The sequence below is a fragment of the Microcebus murinus genome, chromosome 15 (assembly GCF_040939455.1).
Source record: "Microcebus murinus isolate Inina chromosome 15, M.murinus_Inina_mat1.0, whole genome shotgun sequence".
Taxonomy (NCBI): domain Eukaryota; kingdom Metazoa; phylum Chordata; class Mammalia; order Primates; family Cheirogaleidae; genus Microcebus; species Microcebus murinus.
The window spans coordinates 58,190,912-58,211,844 of NC_134118.1; the positions used below are offsets into that span (position 1 = coordinate 58,190,912).

Below are 20,933 nucleotides of genomic sequence, written 5' to 3' on the forward strand. Positions count from 1 at the left end.
GACTCACTAAAGTTAAAAGTTCTAAAATGGACATGAAAAGGGATAGAGCTTTAAAAACTTTCCAGGAAGTATGGAGGGAACCTGAAAACATCAGAGCCAGTGGCGCTCTCCCTCCCGTGGTCTGCTGCGGGTTTCTAGGAAAATCCTTCTCACTGTGTAGTGCCATACCAGTATGACGTGGAGAAAAACAGGCAATATGGACTGAAGGAGGGAGCTGGGCCCACAAACCTGGGATAGTGGGTGGTTCATCAAAGCCTACGTGCAGCATGAGAAGTTCCTGTGTGCCCTAGTGGAGGACCCAGAAGAGCTGGACAGGCTGGTGGAGCAATAGAGGTCTGACAACAAAAAAAAAAACAGAGGCCACAGAATATGAACATTTATCAACCCAATGCCAGAATACCCAAAGCCCAAATCAGATCAGTCCTACTGCAAGAGATACCCTGCAACAGAGACCAATAAGGATCCAGAGAATAGTGGCAGATCCTGCAGTGTTACATAAAGCCAACCTCATACACCAAGATGTCATCTTGAGGAGATGCAGGGAGGGGGGAATCCAAAAAACCCTCTCCCGAAAAGAGCATAAATAATCCAAAGGAGGGCCAGGCATGGTGGCTTACGCCTGTAATCCTAGCACTCTGGGAGGCCGAGAAGGGAGGATCGCTCGAGGTCAGGAGTTCGAGACCAGTCTGAGCAAGAGCGAGACCCCATCTCTACTAAAAAAATAGAAAGAAATTAGCTGGACAACTAAAAATATATATAGAAAAAATTAGCCGAGCATGGTGGTGCATGCCTATAGTCCGAGCTACTCGGGAGGCTGAGGCAGAAGGATTGCTTAAGCCCAGGAGTTTGAGATTGCTGTGAGCTAGGCTGAGCTAGCTAGCCAGGCACTCTAGCCTGGGCAAAAGCGAGATTCTGTCTCCAAAAAATTATAATCATAATCATAATCCAAAGGAGACTGAGATATCATTAATTGGCAAGTTCCAGTTTTCTTCCTTTCTGGCAGAGAAAGGCTTATGAAAAAAATTAGCTCAGATGTGAAAAATATAGAAGCTACATTTTCTTTGTTCATGTAATTTATAATTATTACACTTGCAATACTACCATAAATGCTAGTCACAGCATTAATGTTGAACAAGGCTAAAGTCAAGCAAAAGTAATAAAACAAATAAGAAACTTTATGATAAAGAATACAATCTACAATGAGATCACAACTTTCTTGATACGTAAAATAGTTATATTAAAATTCATAATGCATAGACTATAGGAAATGTAAGGGAAAATACACTAAAACATAAGATTAGGAGACTCTAAATCATGATTTTAGTCCATGGAAAATCAATTAGACAAAAAATAATTAAGAATATTGGGTATCAATTACATAATTGAAGAACATGAATATAATAGATATGTAGATTTTGCTATCCTAATAAAATATAATACACCTGCTTTATAAGAATTTATAATATTTTTGACCCTAAATTAAGCCAAAAAAAACTAGATAGCACAGAACATTTTATTGATTATGACCCCAATGATAAACTACAAATAAAGAAGAGGAGAAAAACAAAGAGGAATCTAGATGGAAGAGAATGACAAGAGGAAAATCAGTCTCATAAAAGTTAAGAAATTCACTTTTTAAATCAACACTTGGATCAAAGAAAATACCAAAAGTAAAATATCAAAATATCTACAAAGTATTATAATAATGAAATACATCACATATTTTAAAATATGGGACAGGCTAAAAATCTTAGAGTTAAATCCATAATCATAAACATATTCCCAAATAAGAAAGAATGAAAATGAATCATCACAAAAAAAGAACAACAAAATAAAATTAGGGAAAATATAAAAAGGAAGAAAAAATAATAAGAATTAGAAAAATAAAATCAGTTAATGATACTAGAATATAAAAAATGAGTATTAATGATTAATACAAAAACTGACTTATTGAAATAATTAATAAAATAACAAACCATTAGCTGGCTTAATCCATATAAAAAAGAAAGTTAACAAAATTATAAAAAGAGAAATAGCCACAAATATGGAAGAATTTAAAACAATCATAAGAGATACTCAAATGAATATATTTTTATCCATACTTTTTGGAGTTGGTCTAAAACACTTCTTATCCATTTCATTTCATTTTGGTGTACGTAATATCGATGTCAAAAAATCTTATAGTAAAGCAAAAGAATTTTAACATTGTTAAATCGAGAAAACCTTCAAGAGTGCTTAAATAAAACTTCTATGGATTTTTGGTTTCTGCTGTTGTCAGTGGCAATTTTTTTCTCAGAGCACTTCTCATTGAGTAGGCTGATTACTTCACGGTCAAAACAATCATTGGGCTGTATTTCCTAAGTGATTTTATCCCAAATATAGAACCCTCTGATAGAAGCTAAAGCTTAGCATCAGCAGGAAATGATATGCTAAGTACATCTCCTGCCTCCAACCATCCCCAAAACTACTAGTCAAATAAATTCCACCAATTTACTCTAATTACAGCTAAAAAGTGTCATGTGTGCTTTAAATGTCAGTCAATTTTGAGGTAATTATACCTGAAGGCAGGAATCCATCAGGGTCTCTTTTTTAAGAATTAAACTCAGATGGGAAGTGAAGGAGTCAAGGGACATTTGCAGATAATTAGTTCCATTCCCATCTTTTTTGGCTTTATTGACAGTAAAAGAATAGGTGCATTTTGGAAAGATACATAAGGATGTTTTTGTTTTTGTCATCTCCCTTCCATTTTTTCAACTGGGTCAATTTCATCCTGAATTCATAAGAAACTGAGATTTCAATTTGAGGAAAGAATATAAGACCTAAAATACAAGAATAAACCCTTACATTTGTAAGATGTTTTTAAGGGGATCACAGGATATGCCATCCCAAAATACGCCAGCATAAGAATTATTTTGATCTGAAGGCAATTGAGAATCAACAGACAAAGAAACAGTTCTCTGACCACCCCCCTTATCTGCCTAAAAGCAGAAATTAAATTTCCTTTTATAAAGGTGCACCATCACCACCACCCTTACCAGGAAGGGAAGAACAACTCTCATCACTGGAGATGGGGAGCCAACAGCAAGGTGAGATTGCATAAACAAACCTTAATAAAATAACCCTTACCTTCCATTCGTTCCCCATGTATTTCCCACTCACTTCCCACAATTTATTATCTTTTAAATCATAAACTCTCATTACTTTGATAAAAGGGTATAAACTTCCAAGTTGTTTTTTGAGTTTCACTTCTTTTCTATGAACTCCCATAAATGTGAATATTCATAAAAAGTGTGCACTTTTCTCCTACTAATCTGTCCTTTGTCAGTTTAATTCACAAGCCCCCATGAATTGGGGTAGAGGAAGTTTTTTTCTCCCCAACACTTTATAGTTCTCAAAATGCTTTCACAGACAGCATCTCATTCCATCCTCACAACAGTTCTTAGGGTAACTGGGCCAGGCGATCTTCATTACAGATAAAGGAGTTGAGGATTCAACATCAAAGAACTTGCTGCAAGACTGTACCTCAACCAAAACTAAGCAAATTTACTAGGTGTTCACAATTACTTCCTCCTCAGACACATTAACTCATTAAGGTGCTTTGAGGCCAGACATCCCAGAATCCTCTCAACATAGTTTTCATGAAACTGTTTTGCTATACCTAACTACAACTTTCTAGTAATACCTAGAGTATGTGGCAGTTTTCCGCCTTTGCTCCACGGACAGCCTTCTCTGACAACAGAAAAGTATCTCTGAATCCCTTCCTTTGAGAATAATTACCCATATCACCTTATTCTAAAGAATTTTCTAAAATTAAATAAAAAATTCTCCCTAGATACAAATGCAGTAATACTTCAGAGAGTCTTCTCATTCAGAGCATGTAATCCACCCTGTCCATTACATGAGACAAATTCATGGGCTCCATCCTTTGAAGAATCACCCATTTGCCTGGCTGACTATTCTCGATATTAGTCAAGGTACACTCCCTTGACTTCTGGAGAAAAAGCTAAAGTGGTCTGGCAAACACTCTTCATACGGGAAATTCTCCCTTGATGAAACATCAATTTACACATGTCCCAAAGTTTGCCATTAAAACAGTCTCAATATCTGCACCTCAGTTGCCACACCAATTTCCTCAGATAGAAAAGCATAAGAAATGGGGCGAGGAGGGTGCAGGAGATCAAGATGGCTGACAAGAGTTACCAGTCACCATGTCATCCCAAAAAGAAGAACAAGTTTCTGGCGAAAAAGCATAACCCTGGTGAAATACTGATGAAAAAGTGCCAGAAATTACCCTTACCAGAAATCCCATGGGGAAAAGTTTCAGAGCAGAACAAGAAGGAGCAAGATTTTGTCAGAGACTGACCCTCGAGGGATTTGAAGTCTGGCAGAAAAAACAGGTGGGAGTGTTTAGTTTTCTTCTGCTCACACCTGTGACAGTCTGCCAGCTCCCAATCTGCAGAAGAGCCTTTCTACCCTGTTGAATCCAGGACCTGCTGCCATCAGCAAACTGAGAGCTTCTTGGGAACAGAGCACTGGGCGACAACCCCATGTAAGGTCACTTCCCTACACCACAAACCCAAGCTAAGATGGCGGACGCATGTTGCCTGTGCACATGCTGGATGCCCCTATCCTCCCCGGGAAGTCATAGCCCCTCAGTCTCCCTGTCACTGGATCCCACATGAAGATTCCTGAGTACTTGCTTGGACTGTGACAACTACAAAGCAACAGGGAAACAGACACAGGAAGCAGCAATATTCCCAGAGTTCTGACCCTTAAGGTGAGCTGCCCCAAGGGGAATGGGAAGTGCCATGAATGTTTTGTAGGACCGAGGAAGGTGGAATGCACACTCTTCTGCACCAGAGAGCCCCTGGTTCATACAAGTGCAGAGAGAAATCTGTAGGGTAAGAGAGTGGCCCCACTCCAGAGCAGCAGCAGCACTAGAGATGAGTACGTGCCTGCACGCACCCCATGGAATACTACTCAGCCATAAAAAGAATGAAATAATGTTTTCTGCAGCAACTTAGATGGAAGTAAAAGCCATTATCCTAAGTGAAGTATCTTAGGACCAGGAAACCAAAAACTGCATGTACTCATAAGTGGGAGTTAAATGATAAATGCACATGGTCATTCGGGTAGTATAATGGACTTTGGAGGCTCAGAAGTGAGGAGGGTGAGAGGCAGGTTAGAGATTAAAAATTTCCTAACAGGAACAATGAACACTATTTGGGTGACAGATGCACTAAAAGCCCCGACTTCATCACCATACAATTCATCCATGTAACAAAAAATACCCCCTATGTCTATTGAAATTTTTTTAAAAAGAAAGAAATGAGAAGAAAAGTGAGTCAGACCTAGGAACTACTGACATGGTTTCTCACCATAAAATTGTTTTAGCTTTAAATACACTGCGTCAAAAGGTCAAGCAAAGCTCAAGTAACCTTTCCAATCACTTCTAGTTTGGGGTATGTTCCATCAAAAAAGAATTTTAATCCATTAAGTGTAAAGTCTGCCATTCACATTGCTGAAGTTTCTCTGGAATCAAGGGTACACATGGTAAATGCAAAATTTGAGAGAATAGACAGGTGATTATTTTTTAATTTAATATTTTCTATTGATCTGCATGTTCTAGATCTACGGTTCCAAATCCATGGGCCGTGGCATGTTAGGAACTGGGCCACACGGCAGGAGGTGATGGGCAGGTGAGCAAGCGAGGCTTCACCTATCTTTACAGGCGCTCCCCGTCACTCACCTCACCACCTGAGCTGCCTCCTGTCAGATCAGCAGCAGCATTGGATTCTCACAGGCGTGCGAACCCTACTGTAAACTGCACATGTGAGGGATCTAGGTTGCAAGCTCCTTATGAGAATCTAATGCCTGATGACCTGGGATGGAGCTGAGGCGGTGATGCTAGCGCTGGGGAGCGGCTGCAAATACAGATTATCATTAGTAGAGAGGTTTCACTGCACAATATATGTAACACCACACTTGAATCATCCCAAAACCATCACCCCCAATCCCCACTCCCTGGTTTAATGGAAAAATTGTCTTCCACGAAACTGGTCCCTGGTGCCAAAAAGGCTGGGGACTGCTGTTCTAGATCACACACATTGAGTTTCCTGCAGGTTCCAGAAAAAAAGTTTGTATATGTGGTAATACTGAGACAGAGGGAGAAAATGATAGTATTGTATTAGTTTTCTCTTTTAAAAATTAGTCTTTTTTTCTGATAGGTAAATTGAGGCTAATTTGTGAGTCACAGGTGCTGAAGTTCACATTCTTCTTAATGTTAACACTGATCCCAACTCTACCATAAATCTCCAAATAGGGGTACAATAAATGTTTGTTATTAATGTTGATAATGATATGAATGAGCAAAATAATCTAGACCAGGATTCAGCAAACTGTGGCCCAACAGGCCAAATCTATCCCACTGCCTGTTCTTATAAATAAAGTTTCATTGAACATAGCACACCCATTCATTTATTAATATATATCATTCATAGCTACTTTCATGCTACTAGAGCAGAGTTGAGTGCTTGGGACAAAACCACATGGCTCACAAAACATAAGATATTTACTATATTTATATATATAAATATATATATTTATATATATTTATTATTCTACAAGAAAATTTATATATAATATATATTTATTACTCTACAAGAAAATTTTGACAACTCCTGATCTAGAAGATCCAGGAGGCATTAAATAAGTGGTAACTGTCAAGAAGTTTTCATAAATAACAAGTCACAACATAAAAATTCTTTAGAACTTGGTGTCTTCTTATAAACCCACCAGTATCATCATCAAACTCCCACCCCCCTTGTGCCTGAGGCCCTGATTTCTTTGTTATTTGCCTGCTGTCCATATCTGAGATTCTTCACAAAATAATTAGGATATCTGCTGCCATAGATTTTTCTTCCTTAGTAAATATAACAGAATGAATATTCAGAGAAAGATAATGGTAAAAAGACTCTAACAATGCATTCAGAAGTCAACAGCAGGGGTTGTAAGAAACCTTCTACTATCATTTTAGATGGGGTATTTGACATAACCCATCAAGCATGCCTCTGTGGCATACCTAAAGTCTATTACTTTGAAAATTGAACTAGTAAAATCAAAGAAGAAATACGATATACAGCGTATCCTATTATCAAAAAGTCTTGCACCTCTGCCTTAACTAACGTGCCCCAGTCAAATTAATGATAGTGGAACTAGAAAACATGAAGCAGCCAAAACTATATGACTGATAATTTCAAAGTAAAATGCTAGACAAGGCCAAGAATAATGCATTAATACATTATCTCAGAAGAAATCTTATCCCTGAAGCATGGCAATTTTCCACATGATATTCTAGAATCAAAAGAAAAATTAAAATATTGATCATATGGGGTGAATAGGAAGTTTTCTTCTTTCCTCTGTAGTTGTTGTTTCATTTGACACACAATGAGAATGATGAAACTTATTAATACCTTTCTTTCTACAGAAGAATTGAGAAACATCAGAATTTGGAACTGGAAGGATCTTAGTGCAACTCTCTGAATGTAATAGATGAAACTGAGACTCACACCACACAACTAGCTAGAGAGAAAAAAAAAACAAAAACTAAACTAAAACTCAGATCTTAGGCCTCTAGTCAAAAATTATTTTTCTACTTTGTGATGAGTCAATTTATCTTCACCCGTTGGATACGTTAGTAGATAAGGTACCTGGTGAAGAAACACTAAAAGGAAGCTTTGCTGTATATACTTCCTTTGTGGTGATGTAAGGTAAATTCTGGGCCCGCAAGCAAAACTTTCAGGAAAAGGCCCAGCGCGGGGGCTCACGCCTGTAATCCTAGCTCTCTGGGAGGCCGAGGCGGGCGGATTGCTCGAGGTCAGGAGTTCGAAACCAGCCTGAGCAAGAGCGAGACCCCATCTCTACTATAAATAGAAAGAAATTAATTGGCCAACTAATATATATAGAAAAAATTAACCGGGCATGGTGGCACATGCCTGTAGTCCCAGCTACTCGGGAGGCTGAGGCAAGAGGATTGCTTGAACCCAGGAGTTTGAGGTTGCTGTGAGCTAGGCTGACGCCATGGCACTCACTCTAACCTGGGCAACAAAGCGAGACTCTGTTTCAAAAAAAAAAAAAAACTTTCAGAAAACGTCCCATCACTCTTGATTGCAGAGGAATTGAATAGTCAACAGCCGTGGGATGAAAAGTCCTTCCTCCCGCTCCGGCTGATCTCAGTAAGACACAGGCGCCCTCGACTCCAGCAGCAGTTATGACCATCTGCCTTTGAAAAAAAACTTTTCGTTCTTTTTTTAGTTACTCTCCTCCCTGCCCCTCCTGTTCCCTAGAGTGCACAGTAAAGACTAGATGCCTTCTGTATAATGACTGTGGTCAGCTATAAATATAAGGAAAATGAACGTGCACCATCTTGATGTCAAGCTAATTTTAGCTTAACAGCTTCATTTTAAGTATGCCCAGCCTAGACTGGGCATATCATGGTTCAGTCAAAGAAGTTTTAAAAATGGAAATTACGAAACCACAGCGTGGAACCAAAATTGTTCAGATTGTAGTAACAGTGATTGAGATGCTCTTGGTGGTGCTGCCAAGAGGAGGGCCTTGGGTGCACAGTGGTGAGCTCCGAAACCACATGGGTAAATAGATTCGGTCACTGCTGCGAGCGAACAATAGACCCTATGTTGTGGCTTCCGCTCCGTTGTCGTGAATGTAAATAGTGCCTCACCATTCAGACGTGGACAATGCGCTGTGTGTTAGAGAGCGCGTTCTGTGCGCAGGTGTGATAAAGGTTTTTTACCAAGTTCTATGCACTGTCTCCCCCCTGTTCTGCCTTAGCTTTTTAGAGTCAGCACAGTGTCTGACTACTGTTTTCGATCCACAGAACAGCTAGAGAATATGTCTGAAGATTCCAGCCTGTTATTTTTCTTCAAATCTGGGTTTCAATCTCGGTTAATGTTTGCCCAGAAATATGTAATTGCGGACTTCCTCCTCATAAACCCTTCCAGGGTGTAGGCTGCCAGGGGAGCATGCTATTATTATCTCTCCGCCTCGGGGCTAACGCAGGGTGTGCCCTCCTAGTCACAGGACAGAGAACCTGCTCCCTGCCAGGAAGCCTGGATGGTGAGCAGCTGCAGCTAAGAAAAAACACATCTTGCATGTTTCCAGAGATGTTTGTGTTTCTTCTCCTTGGATAAACAAATTTCAACCGCTTTCTTTATGAAAAACTCACGCTTGCCTTTTTCCTGTATGTTTTTTTTTTTTTTTTTTTTTTTTTTTTTTGCATAACTGCTGTACTCAATTCACATTTAGCCACTGCGATTTGGAAATGCCTTCTCCCTCTCCCTTGCCCAACCTAACTTACTGGGAAGCTGTTTTTCCCTCATCGAATGCCACTTCCTGGTGAACACACCTGTCCCTGAACCCTAACACGAGCATGCACACAGACACAATGAGGGTTCATTGCAACTTCTTTACACTCCCCTAGCCCCTGGTTACATCTCTATTATAAAATATCGTGGCCTAACTTGTATTCTATTTAGCAATGCCTCTTCGCTTCTTCAGCTGGATAGACCTTCTTACTGATCTCTGCATTCTCAGTGCTAGCAATTATCTCAGTCCTGGAATAAACTTCATGCATAATTTTTTTTTTGTATTAAGGTATAATTAAAATATGTCACATTCTTCCTTTTTGCACATATAATTCGGTGAGTTTTGACAGATGGATGCAGTCATGTAACCACCCCCACCACAATGAAGACATAGAGCAGTTCCATGGCCCCTAAACACAGCCCGGTCCCCTGTAGACAACCCCTCCTCTCATCCCCAGCTCCTGGCATCCACTATTTTCTGTTCTACATTTTTGCATGTGATGCAAATGGAAGCATACAGTCCGCTGTCTTTGCTCCTTCCGCTTAGCATAATGCTTCTGAAATCCATCTGCATTATCACCACAGCCATAGTCCATTCCTTCTGATTGCTAAGGAGTATTTCACTCATGAACGTGCCACAGTGCCTTTACCCATTCCCAGCTGAGAGACATTTGAGTTGTTTCCAGTTTGGGGCAGTCATGAATAAAAGCAGCTATAAATAATCACATTCACCTTTTTGTGTGAACATTAAATTTTTATTTCATTTGGATAAATAGCTAGAAACAGGATTGCTGAGTTATATAGTAAGTACACGTTTAGGTTAAAAAACAAAAAAAAACCTGCCTGTTTGCCAAACAGGCTACTTCCTTTTATATTTCCTGCAGCTATCCATGAATTCCAGTTTCTCTACATCCTCACCAACACTTGATATTGTCAGCTTCTATTTTTTGTTTCTTTTCTTTTTTTTTTTTTTTTGCCATTCTTATAGATGTATATCGTTATCTCACTGTGGTTTTAATTTGCATTTCCCTGGATACTAATCATGTTGAGCATATTTTAGTGTGTGTATTTGCCATCCATATGTTTTTGGTGAACTGTCTATTCAAATATTTTATTCATTTTGGGGGGTTGTTTGTTTTATTAGAGTTTTGAAAATTCTTTCTATAGTCTAGATGTGTGTCCTTTATCAGATATGTCAACTGCAAATATCTTTTCCCAATCTGTTTAATAAACATTTTTAAATGAAAAAAATAGAAGAAATAGTTCTTTTGAAAAGGGTTTATGAGATTTGAAATCTACAAATTATGCATATTTATCCCTTCACATCTTCTGATGAGTCTACAAGATGCTTAGAATAGTGTAATAAAAAATTTGGTAAAAGCAAATCTAAAAACCTACTACTTGGAAATTATTTACGTGTAGCACATGGAGAGATGTGATCTAGGAGATATATCCATCTCCTAGATAGATAAAAAAATTTTTTTTATCATTTAAGTGTTTTTTTTCTTGGAAAGAAAACCACACCAAAAAATATGCATTGCATGCATTTTTATGAAAAAGAAAACCAGATATCAGTATTTCAGATCATTCTTATCATAGATGTCAATTATTAGAATGGGTGTATATCTCTAGCAAGACAAATCAGATAGGTTCAGTTGAAAACCTGCTCCTGAGTCCCATTGAATTCACTCTGTGAAAAGCATATTAAAGGATTACGCAATCAACCTTTGTGTGTGGACATGTGTAAGGGATTCTTTACTGTGAGGGCTGTGAACCTTACATTCCTAAGAGGATCTTCAGTCCCATAATACAGTGTTCCATTGTCAATTCTATTGAAAGGAAAGGTTTTTTTACAGGAAGGGCGGAAATTTTATTACTGTTTCTACAAATGAGGTATTCTGACATCAAGTGAATACCTATTTGGATCAAAGGACCCAAATATACCATAAAATATTGCATTTTTAAGGTATGTTTATTCCTAACCAATCAATCAGTATTAGTGTTGGCACATTTTATGGACGTCACAGTAGTGCTAGATATGGTTGCTACCTTCCATGGGAATTTCTTCTGGTTAAGGAGACAACAAAATAATAGCAATGACACAAACCAGTGTTGACTATCAAGTAAAGACTAAAGACAGAGAAGAAGGAGGGTAGGTTGGGTGGAAGGAGAGGAAGCTAACAATGCAGACTTGTTTCTGTCTCTTGTAGACTATTTTTCTATTAACTACTCAGAAGTGCTACCAAATATTTCAGTTACAACAGCTCACTGGCACAATGAGGTTGAGTTCTAAAGACATGAAGTCAACTTCCAAATATTATATGGCATATTACAACTCATTCTGGCTGTAAGTAATGTTCATAAAAGGAGTCAAACCAAAGACTAGAGGAGTCAGAGAAAATGTCACAGAAGAAGTGAGATATAAACTGAACTTTAAAGGGTGGGTAGATTTTGCTTAACAGAAGAGAGTGAGGAAAATAGTGTGAAGGAACCAAAAGGGTAGCTATGGAATTTGTCACTCTGGTCTCCTGGGTCATCAGATACCCCTGCCCATCCCAGGAACTAAAAATGCCAGATATTTGCTTTCCAAGTCTCCTTCACAACTAGTCTAACATAATGACCCGGGTCCTGCTGATGGGAATAACCTGCCCCAGACTTGGACTCGACATCTACTGCTGCATCTGTCAGAAACAGAGAGTGTGCAGCATGCACATGGCCCGTGGGGAGCTGAATCCTATCCCAGAGGCAGCCAGAGCAGGGGTTCAAGAGGCAGGACCCATGTCACTGGGGTCTGTGGTGTGGTCAGCACCACAGAAATGTCTTCAGGGGCCTGTTTGGCAATGCGATGAGGGGTATTGTTCCCAGATGCATGACCTCTAAGCCCAGAATCTTTCCAGAAGTTCTTTCTTTTTTCTTTTTCTGGAAATTCTATGAGCCATGCAGAATATTTTTAATAAGTTTTTCTCCTGCTTAAATCAGCTAAAATTGGTTTTAGACTAGTAATAGGCATTGCTATATAGTAATAACCTCTTTATCAATTCTTAAGTCCCTTTGTAACGCATCAATTAGCATCCTATCCTCATTTTTCTTAGCAGGTAACATAGCATGGGAATCAGGGCAGGGCTACCACTGGAGTCTGTTGACCCTGGGCCCAAACCCCAGCTCCACGTGAAAGCAAATCTATGGGGAGTTCTGGGGCCTGCTGTCATCTATACGACCACACCATATGCGTTCACATCTTCCTGACTCTTCTCAGTAAATAAGTGCTTGTTGAATGTGCAAAGGTCCAAGATCCTTTCCATTCCTAAGTCTCATTAGAATTGATATAGGTATTCTGCCTATTCTAGACACGTTATAGAATTGTAAGATACTAAGGTACAAATCAGTGACATTTTGTATAACCCACACTTCTAAGCTGATCAAAACATGGCGCCAGTTTAGTACCCATTAGCACATCGCATTTCTTCTAATGGTATTTCACTTCTTGTTTGCTATTTAACTTTTCACCAATTGCCTCACAATAAGCTTGTCTTCTGGAGGACAAAGACTGTCTGTATCTGTATCCTCCCACTATACCCAACACAGAGCTGGGCATGTAGCAGCTCCTCAGCGCATATTTCTTGAATGAAACAAACCTTGTGGAAGTGCCTCGGTCACCATGAAATAAAGTGAATTGCATTCACATCCTGAAAAAAGTATTCTTATGTTTGTGCCCCTTATGATATATTTCTCAGCCTAAATATACAGCAATAGAGGACTTGCTCAATGCACTGTGATAGCCATACAATGGGATGTTTGGCAGCCATGCATAATTCCCCATTCAAACTAGGCAGCCACAAGAAAATGGCAATGATACATTAAGTTTAAAAAATAGAATGTAATAATACGTATGTGTATAGATGAGCACTGCTAGAGAACACAGTGAAATGATCTTTTTCATTATTTAGATTTTCTTTTAATGTCTGAAAAACATGACAGTATTCCTAAGAATAAGAACTTGGTGTACATATATCCTTTAATTCTGTAACAATATTTTGTCCAAGGAATAAAAATAAAGAGGAAAATGCCTTCCTAAGAAATCTTTCTATAAGATTAAAGACAAAGCAAAGAACAGCAGATACTATTGCTGCCCCAGCCTCATCCTCACACCCTAAGCCTGGCTGGACTTCAACAGCCAGCACCTGCACTTCTTTGCCCAAGGGCACCTGAGCCCACTTTGTCCACAGGTGCAGCTGCCCAGAAATACCAGGGAATTAGCATCCCCAGAAGCAGCTCTTTACCTCTGACTGTATACAGATGCCCCAGCTCCCTCATTGCCCGGGGCATTAACTCTGAGGAGTATGTTTTAAATCATGTGCCAGAGACCCCAGGGATTAGGCTCCAGTTGCCCAGATGGTAACTGGTTCAACAATGCACCCTATACTGCTCCTACCTTTATCTCTTTCATTTACTCACTCCCCTACTGGCATCTGCGGGGGTCAACGTCCAAATAAACTATGCATAATCCTCGAGGTTGATGGTGACCAGGCTTTGGAAACAGATAGTCCTGGGTTCTACTCTTGTCATTAGTGCTTACTAGCTGTGCAGCCTTGGACATGTTTTGTAAAGTCTAAACCTCAGTTTCCCCATGTATACAATGGGGATACTATGTATTTGCAATATTATTATGAAAATGGAATTACATGTAGTAATATGTGTAAGTCACTAGCACGTGGTACAAGTGGGAGCTCTCCTCTGGTTTTTAGTGGTAAGGACAGTAAGTAATAGAAGCAGTGACTATAGTGAGCAGCAATGCTGAGGTCAGTGTTCCTCCTGCTTTAATGTGCATCAGAATCTCTTAAGAACTTCCTAAAATGCAGGTTCTGATTCAAAATCTGAGGTGGGACTGGAGATGCTGCTTTTCTAACAAATTCCCAAGTAATACCAATACTACTGGCCCTCAGACCATACTCTGAATAGCAAGGATTTAGAATATTATCTTGTGGAGGGCAAGAAATAAGGAAGACAAATCATTTGTATAATAATCCATTCTAGGGTTGGTCTTTAAGTGTTATGTAACCACTGTACACACATATACACCTTCAGGTGTTTTCAGATTGGCAGGGACATTCCTCTTTGCACCTGGACATCACACAGGTAACTACTTAACCATTTAAGTCTTAAAAACTTTTTCTGGAGTTCTCTGAATTTTTTTCTACCTCTGGTACCAAATTCTGTTTCACTTATCCATTTCCAGTTTGTATAACAAACTACCTCCAAACTTATGGCTTAGGGTAACAACCATTTTATTATATCTCACAATGTTGTGGATCTATAATTTGGGCAGGGCTCAGCTGGGTGATTCTTCTGTTTTATGTGGCATTAATGCAAATTGTTTGTTAGTATTCAACCAGTAATTGGTTGTGTTTGAAAGGTCCACAGCAGTTTCACTTCCATTTCTTATAGCTTGATGGGGATGGCTGGAAGACTGAGATCAGCAGGAATTGTCAACCAAAGCACTTACTGGAGGTCTCTTCAGGATGATGGCCTCATGGTAGTCAATTTTTACATGACAGTTCAGGGTTCCAGAGCAAGTGTTGCAATGAACAAAGCAGAAATCACCCAGTTTTATAAAACCTAGACTTAGAAGTCACATAGCATGATTTCTGTCATAATTATCTTTTTGAAGCAGTCATAAGCCCTCCCAGATTCAAGGAGAGACGATAAGAACCCACCTCTCAATGAATCTACAGCCATGTTTTAAAATTGCCACAGTCCTCCTTCTGGCCACAGATTGTTAACATTCCTCCCACATGAAGCACAGACTCACTCCCTCCCAAGACCCTCCCATTATGGCATCAGGCTCTGGCCTAGGCTCAGGATAGAAGTCCAGGATCTCATCATCAAATTAGATCCTTATCAGATGTTTCCTTCAGGCTACTGACTGATAAACCTGAATCCTATTTCTGTGAGCTCAGCTGAAAGTCAAACTGTATTGAGCTGTAAGTTAACCTGAGAACTATACATTGAATAAAAAGATGGGAGACACTAGAAAGAAGCAATTCAAGGAATGCTTTCAATTTACTTCACATAACATGTCAAATATTACAAACAATAAAACTCAAGGAGCTAAGGTTCCCCCCAGGCTTTACCATAAATGATGCACTTAGCAAAGCACAGTGACTCTCAAGCCACTAGGGGATCATTTAATGTTCCATTTTAGGCACATTCCTAAGCATCTTTCTTATTCCCAGGAACACTGTTCAACTAACATTTATTCAGCATTTAAAGGTTCTGACCTGTCGTTGGAAGTGCTATAGGGGTTCATTCAAATATGTTTAATCCAAACATGCCTACATTCTCTCCTTAACTCAATGCCAGCAGCAATGAGCAAGTCATTTATGATGCAATTCTCATACTGGCATTAGAATCTTAAGTAGAAAATAAAGAGGGCTGGTGGGTTTTTAACATTACCTTGATGAAAATGATGAACAGGCCACATTAGTAAAGAAAATCATTACATTGCAAATTAATGGATCACCAAGTACAGCTGAGGAAGCAGGAAGTGGCCAGGACCCCCAGAAACACGGATTCACGATCTGGTTTCTGTCACTGTTATACCCTGAACAAATTACTTAACCCCTTTATGCCTCAGCTTCTACCAAAATGGGGTTCCTCAGAGCTACCTTACAGAACTATTGTAAAGATTAAATTAGATTTTTAAGGAGTGGGGGGATAAATGTTAAAAACTGTGAAGTGCTGAATAATGTGTTGTTAGTCTTGATTGGCTTCAATAATCATCTTTGAGTCAAATCTCTACCCAGATATGTGAAGCTGTAGTGGCAACCTCTCCTTGCAGCTACCTAACAAACATGAATATTTCTTGAACACATTTATTCTTCACTTAACCTTGAACTTAACGTAAAGCTGCTGTTGTTTCTATTAGTAGGTTTACAAGCAGGACCTGTAAGTGCCATATGTCATATTGCATTACAGTGTACAAAGTGTAATGTGGCAGAATTAAAACAATCTGCCATGTGTTTCCTGTTGTCACCACCACCCAATCCAAGCCTTGTCACCTCTCCTCCAGATCACTGCAATGGCCTCCTTAATGAATTCACATTGCCTGATAATTTAGAACCAGTTCCTTATACTTAAACTCAAAGCCTTCCAAATAGGTCACCGAAACACCTTTCCACTATTATTTCTCAGAGAACCCAAGATATAACCTCTACTCTGATGAAATTCATCATCTTGCTTTTCCTAGGATATGCTCTGCCTCATTTTCTCCTGCCTGAGCTATCTGCTCCACCTGAAAACCTCTGCACCTCCTTTTAAAATCTCACGGATATTTTAAGGCAACTTTCAAACTTGCAAAAAATAAAAATGAAGCCATGTCAGTAATAATAACACATCACACAGACAGTCACAGGAACTAATTTGGTATGCCAGGCAAGACCACAACGTATAGATGTCTATACAGCAAGAAAGATAAAGTCAGTCTCTGTTACAACAAAAGTTTGCGTTGTTCCTGGCATAAGAATTTTGGAAAATCTCCTGACCCCTGGGACTTTACTATACTGAACATGTAGACAGTACCCAAAAATCTGTCAACTATGACAATAACTGGCTGTCTTTTATGCACAGTTCTCATCACATAAGCGCAATCTAAATGGTGCCAAAACAATCCATCATTTTGTTTTATTTGGTATTTTAATGCAAAACAGGTCTCCTGAAAATCTATCCAAAAATTGTATTTTCCAGACCTTTGACAAAAAGACTCCTTAATTGTTTTGTTTTTATTTCTTCTGAAACCTTGGTAAAGCAATTGCAAACACACATTATCTTGTATTTTTGTATCTTCACAAATGCGCTTGAAAAAGTTAAAATCTCTTAGCCTTATAAAATATGGGTAAAGAATCCATAGGCAAGAAAAAGTAAAGTTAGCTTTTAAACCACCTATCTCTCAAAGAGAAGTTGTTGTAGACTGCCCAAGACAGATTTATTTCAAAAAGCTTTCATTGGCTCTAACCATTTAAAAGTATGCTAGCACTGAGTGGTGACCTCAGTACGTAAAGTACTACAAGCCCATAAAAGTTACCCTCAAATAGAGGCCACATGCAAGACGGCCATCCTCTGAGGTTAACTAACCAAAATCCACATAATGTGGTTGGAATTGGCCACTGACTGCTAAGGAGGCAAAGGAAGTCCCAGCAAGAACCACTGCCCTCCTCAGAAAAATAATTGAGCTTTCTCTTTTTCTCTCTCTCTCTCTTTCTCATGGTAGCTGCCACATACAAAATATTGAAAGACATTGGTTCACAAGATAATTTCCCAAAAGTAACCCATCCTGCAATGCAATTTGGAGACAATTGGCCACCAACATTGCGTTCTCTCTACATCATCAAGAAAGTGGCCACCTGAAATGAAACCAACCTACTTTGTGCATACTGAGTGCCTGCTGTGTATAATAATGTCTCACAAAGAAGATGAGGCAAGACAGGGCAAAGAATCCAACTTCTATTGAGCACCTGTTACCAAGTATTCAGCCCAAAGTGTTTTCACATCTACCCTACTCAACCCCCATGGAACCTTGGAGTTCGCTATTATTATTTGTATTTTTACAGATGAAGGAACTGAGGTTAGAGCAGTTCAGCAACTCTTTGAGATCACACACACACACACAGGCTGCACATGAAGTGTGGTGGAATGAAATCATTTGGTGGCATAATGATGCAAGCAGAGGAGTGGTACCTTAAATACAAAAGTGGGAGAGAAAGAGTAAAGAAAGAAATTTAGTGGTGTTTTGCTGACACTGTCACCGAAAGTCGCTCTCTAAAACCTCCATCAGGGATAATTAAAGTACGGTGCCTGCTTGGCAAGTATTTCTTTTTAGTGCAGAAAAATGACTGCAGAGAATAGCATGCCTAGGAAAAATATGGGCTTTCAAGACCATCCAGTGAAACTTACTCAAGTCGTATGTACCATATTTCTGTTCTAAGGTGGTTCCTCAAATGGGAATGCCGTGGCCAGCCAACCCAAACGTCAAATTCATCCAGAAGTTAGGTTTTGCATAGCAAATTCACACATCGACCTTTCAAAAAGTAATACCTAGTCTCTTAAAAATTATTTAAAACTCATATGCCCTCGTCCCATTATCTCTGGGTGAAATAATATAACCAAAGATCCAAAGCAGTGACCCCCAGCCAAGCAGAGAGCTCCAAGCAACACCACCAGACAGAGGGCCAGCCTCAACTCGCTCACCTCCCTCCACACTGCCGCGGGACCGGTGGCACCCGACTCCGTTTCTTCTGTTTGCAGGGCCACATTCAGGCACAAAGGGACAAAATCACCTTCTAATGTGCATCTAAGAGCCTTGAGAAGTGGGATGTACGCCTTAAAGCCCTCTCAGCTAGGGAAGAGAGCTACTGGGGGACTATAGGGTTGTGATGGAAATCAGGACATTCTAATTTTCTTCTCCACCAGAGTGTGTTTACCTCATCCCTTTGTAACAACGTCACTTAACTGTATTCCCTCGTAACTTCACACTCATGGGAGCTCAGATCCACTCATGCCAAGGGCAGCTGCTGAACACATCTTTAAATTATAGAGGTTGAACTACATGTAATAGCTAATAGTTAACCATTTTTTAATATAAAAGTAGCAACTTCATATATATTGAACTAAAAAGATGAACAATCCCAGGAGTCTCTGGTGTGCCAGGATGTCTTTAAGCAGGATTCTTTACGGGGGGGGGGGGGGGTGTTTCAGTGTTTCCCTGAAAGCTGCCTCCAGGTTCCTTCCGACCCCCACAGCTACCTGTCACATGTTGACCCCATCGCTCTGGGAAGTTTTGTGTCGGAGAAACTATAAAGCAGAAAAATCCAGCTGCTTTTGGCGGATAATTCCAAATCCGTAGGAAATAATGAGAAGAAGAAAAAAAACCCAGAACCTTTTAACTTGTGAAGGCAATAAAAACATGTTCCAAGTATAAACAGTTTAAGACAGTGTAATACCTGGCTCTTCTACCTCAGCAAAGACGTTTGTTCCATCTCTGCTGCAGAAAATCTCCATCAAGACATTACAGGTGAGTTAGCTTCCGAACTAGTTGGGTCCTGCATGATCTCCACCAAACTGCATTTATGGACTTCCATAAAGCGAAAGCATCAAAGACGCTTCGCCCAGGTCCCCGGGCTGGGCTGGCACCGGGGCCAATGAAAGCAAATGCCTGATCCCTTAATTCACGGGCCGCGCTGCTCCCCGGTCACGTGTCCCCGCCTGCCTCGCTGGGAAGTGTAAATGCAGGGATTTGGTTTATCCCCCAGGAGGCACGGGACAAAGACAAAGTATGAAAATAAAGTATACGGGATAATATGCTTACTCTCGGGAGTGTCGCTGTTTACAGTACACACGCTCACAGCAGGCCCTGCTCTTCCTCTTACCTGGTCTCCTGGGCTGGCATCCAGCGGTGCTGATCGAGAAGGTCGCTGTAGGCCTTCCCTTGCAATAGCACAAAAGCACTTCATCTTCGCAAGAACACATCTGTGGGAACGCACAAATGTGGATATAGACATGCTCGCAACGTGTGCATACGCCTGTTTTCCTAGGCCACGCCTAGTCATTCCAGCCAGGACTGCAAAGTTTCGGTTACTATTCAAAGAGAGTAAGAGGTCTGGCTCTCCCCAGAGGAAGGGGTGAGAATTAAGTAGCCACTAACATCACAAACGGCGGGACAACAGACTCTAGGCACATCTTTTGGATTATTCTTGCTAAAATAAATAATGTAGCCTGAAAGAGATCAGGTCTCTAAATCTAACAACCAGTTCATAGAAAATAGAGGGGGACAGAGGAAGAAAAAGTGGAGTGCACAGGTACAGATGTAGGTAAACAGGTGCAGTTGATGGTAGCAGCATATGGTTCATTTTTAGCCTTAGGGGAAGTAAATTCCCAATGCTTGAATCTGTCTACACTGGCACTGCCATGTGGTCATTCCCTCACTACCTCTAAAGGAATCTCACACTTGGACACTCTAGAAACCACCTTTTTCTTTCTTTTATTGCATAAAAGTCCACCCCTTTTTGTGCAGGGTGTGCTGTAGTCAACTTGCTTAGCCTGGCAATTGCATTTCCCAGAATTCCCTTCCCTCTGGGGTTGTGATAAGAATCTCCAAAAAGGAACCCAGGCAAGATTCAGGACGGAAGTGCAGGCTTCATCATCAGACATGGTGACAGAGAGATGCAGGGGAGGCTGCAGGGTCCCAGTTGTCCTTGCTCCCCTCTAGTCCCCACTTAGCTCTTTCTAATTGTTAGTCCTGCTGGCCAGCAGTGGCCCTTTACTAGTCACCTGGTCATAGACCCTCAGTGAGGCAACAGCTTCCCAAAGACACCCCACACTCCCTCCCTACTGTCCCACGTCAGGAGCCGGACGGCTCAATTGCTCAGACTTTCCTGCAAGCTCTGACTTGCCTGCCTAGGCCAGTGCTTCGGTCACATCAGAAGTGAATGACCCCTTCTCCAACCATCCAACTCCCCATCCTGGGCTTTCCTTTCCCCCACTCCTCCCACAGTTGTGTGA

The 20,933-nt window shown here is 40.2% G+C and overlaps 1 long non-coding RNA gene across 1 annotated transcript in view; it reads right to left on the reverse strand.

Annotated features, from left to right (window-relative positions):
- The window catches only part of LOC142876409 (uncharacterized), a 105,657-nt gene extending 85,338 nt beyond the window's left edge, over positions 1–20,319 (reverse strand). The window contains exon 1 of the long non-coding RNA XR_012923307.1: positions 19,802–20,319. This is a non-coding gene — a long non-coding RNA (uncharacterized LOC142876409). The remainder of the gene's footprint in view (positions 1–19,801) is intronic.
- Positions 20,320–20,933: the final 614 nt, after the last annotated feature.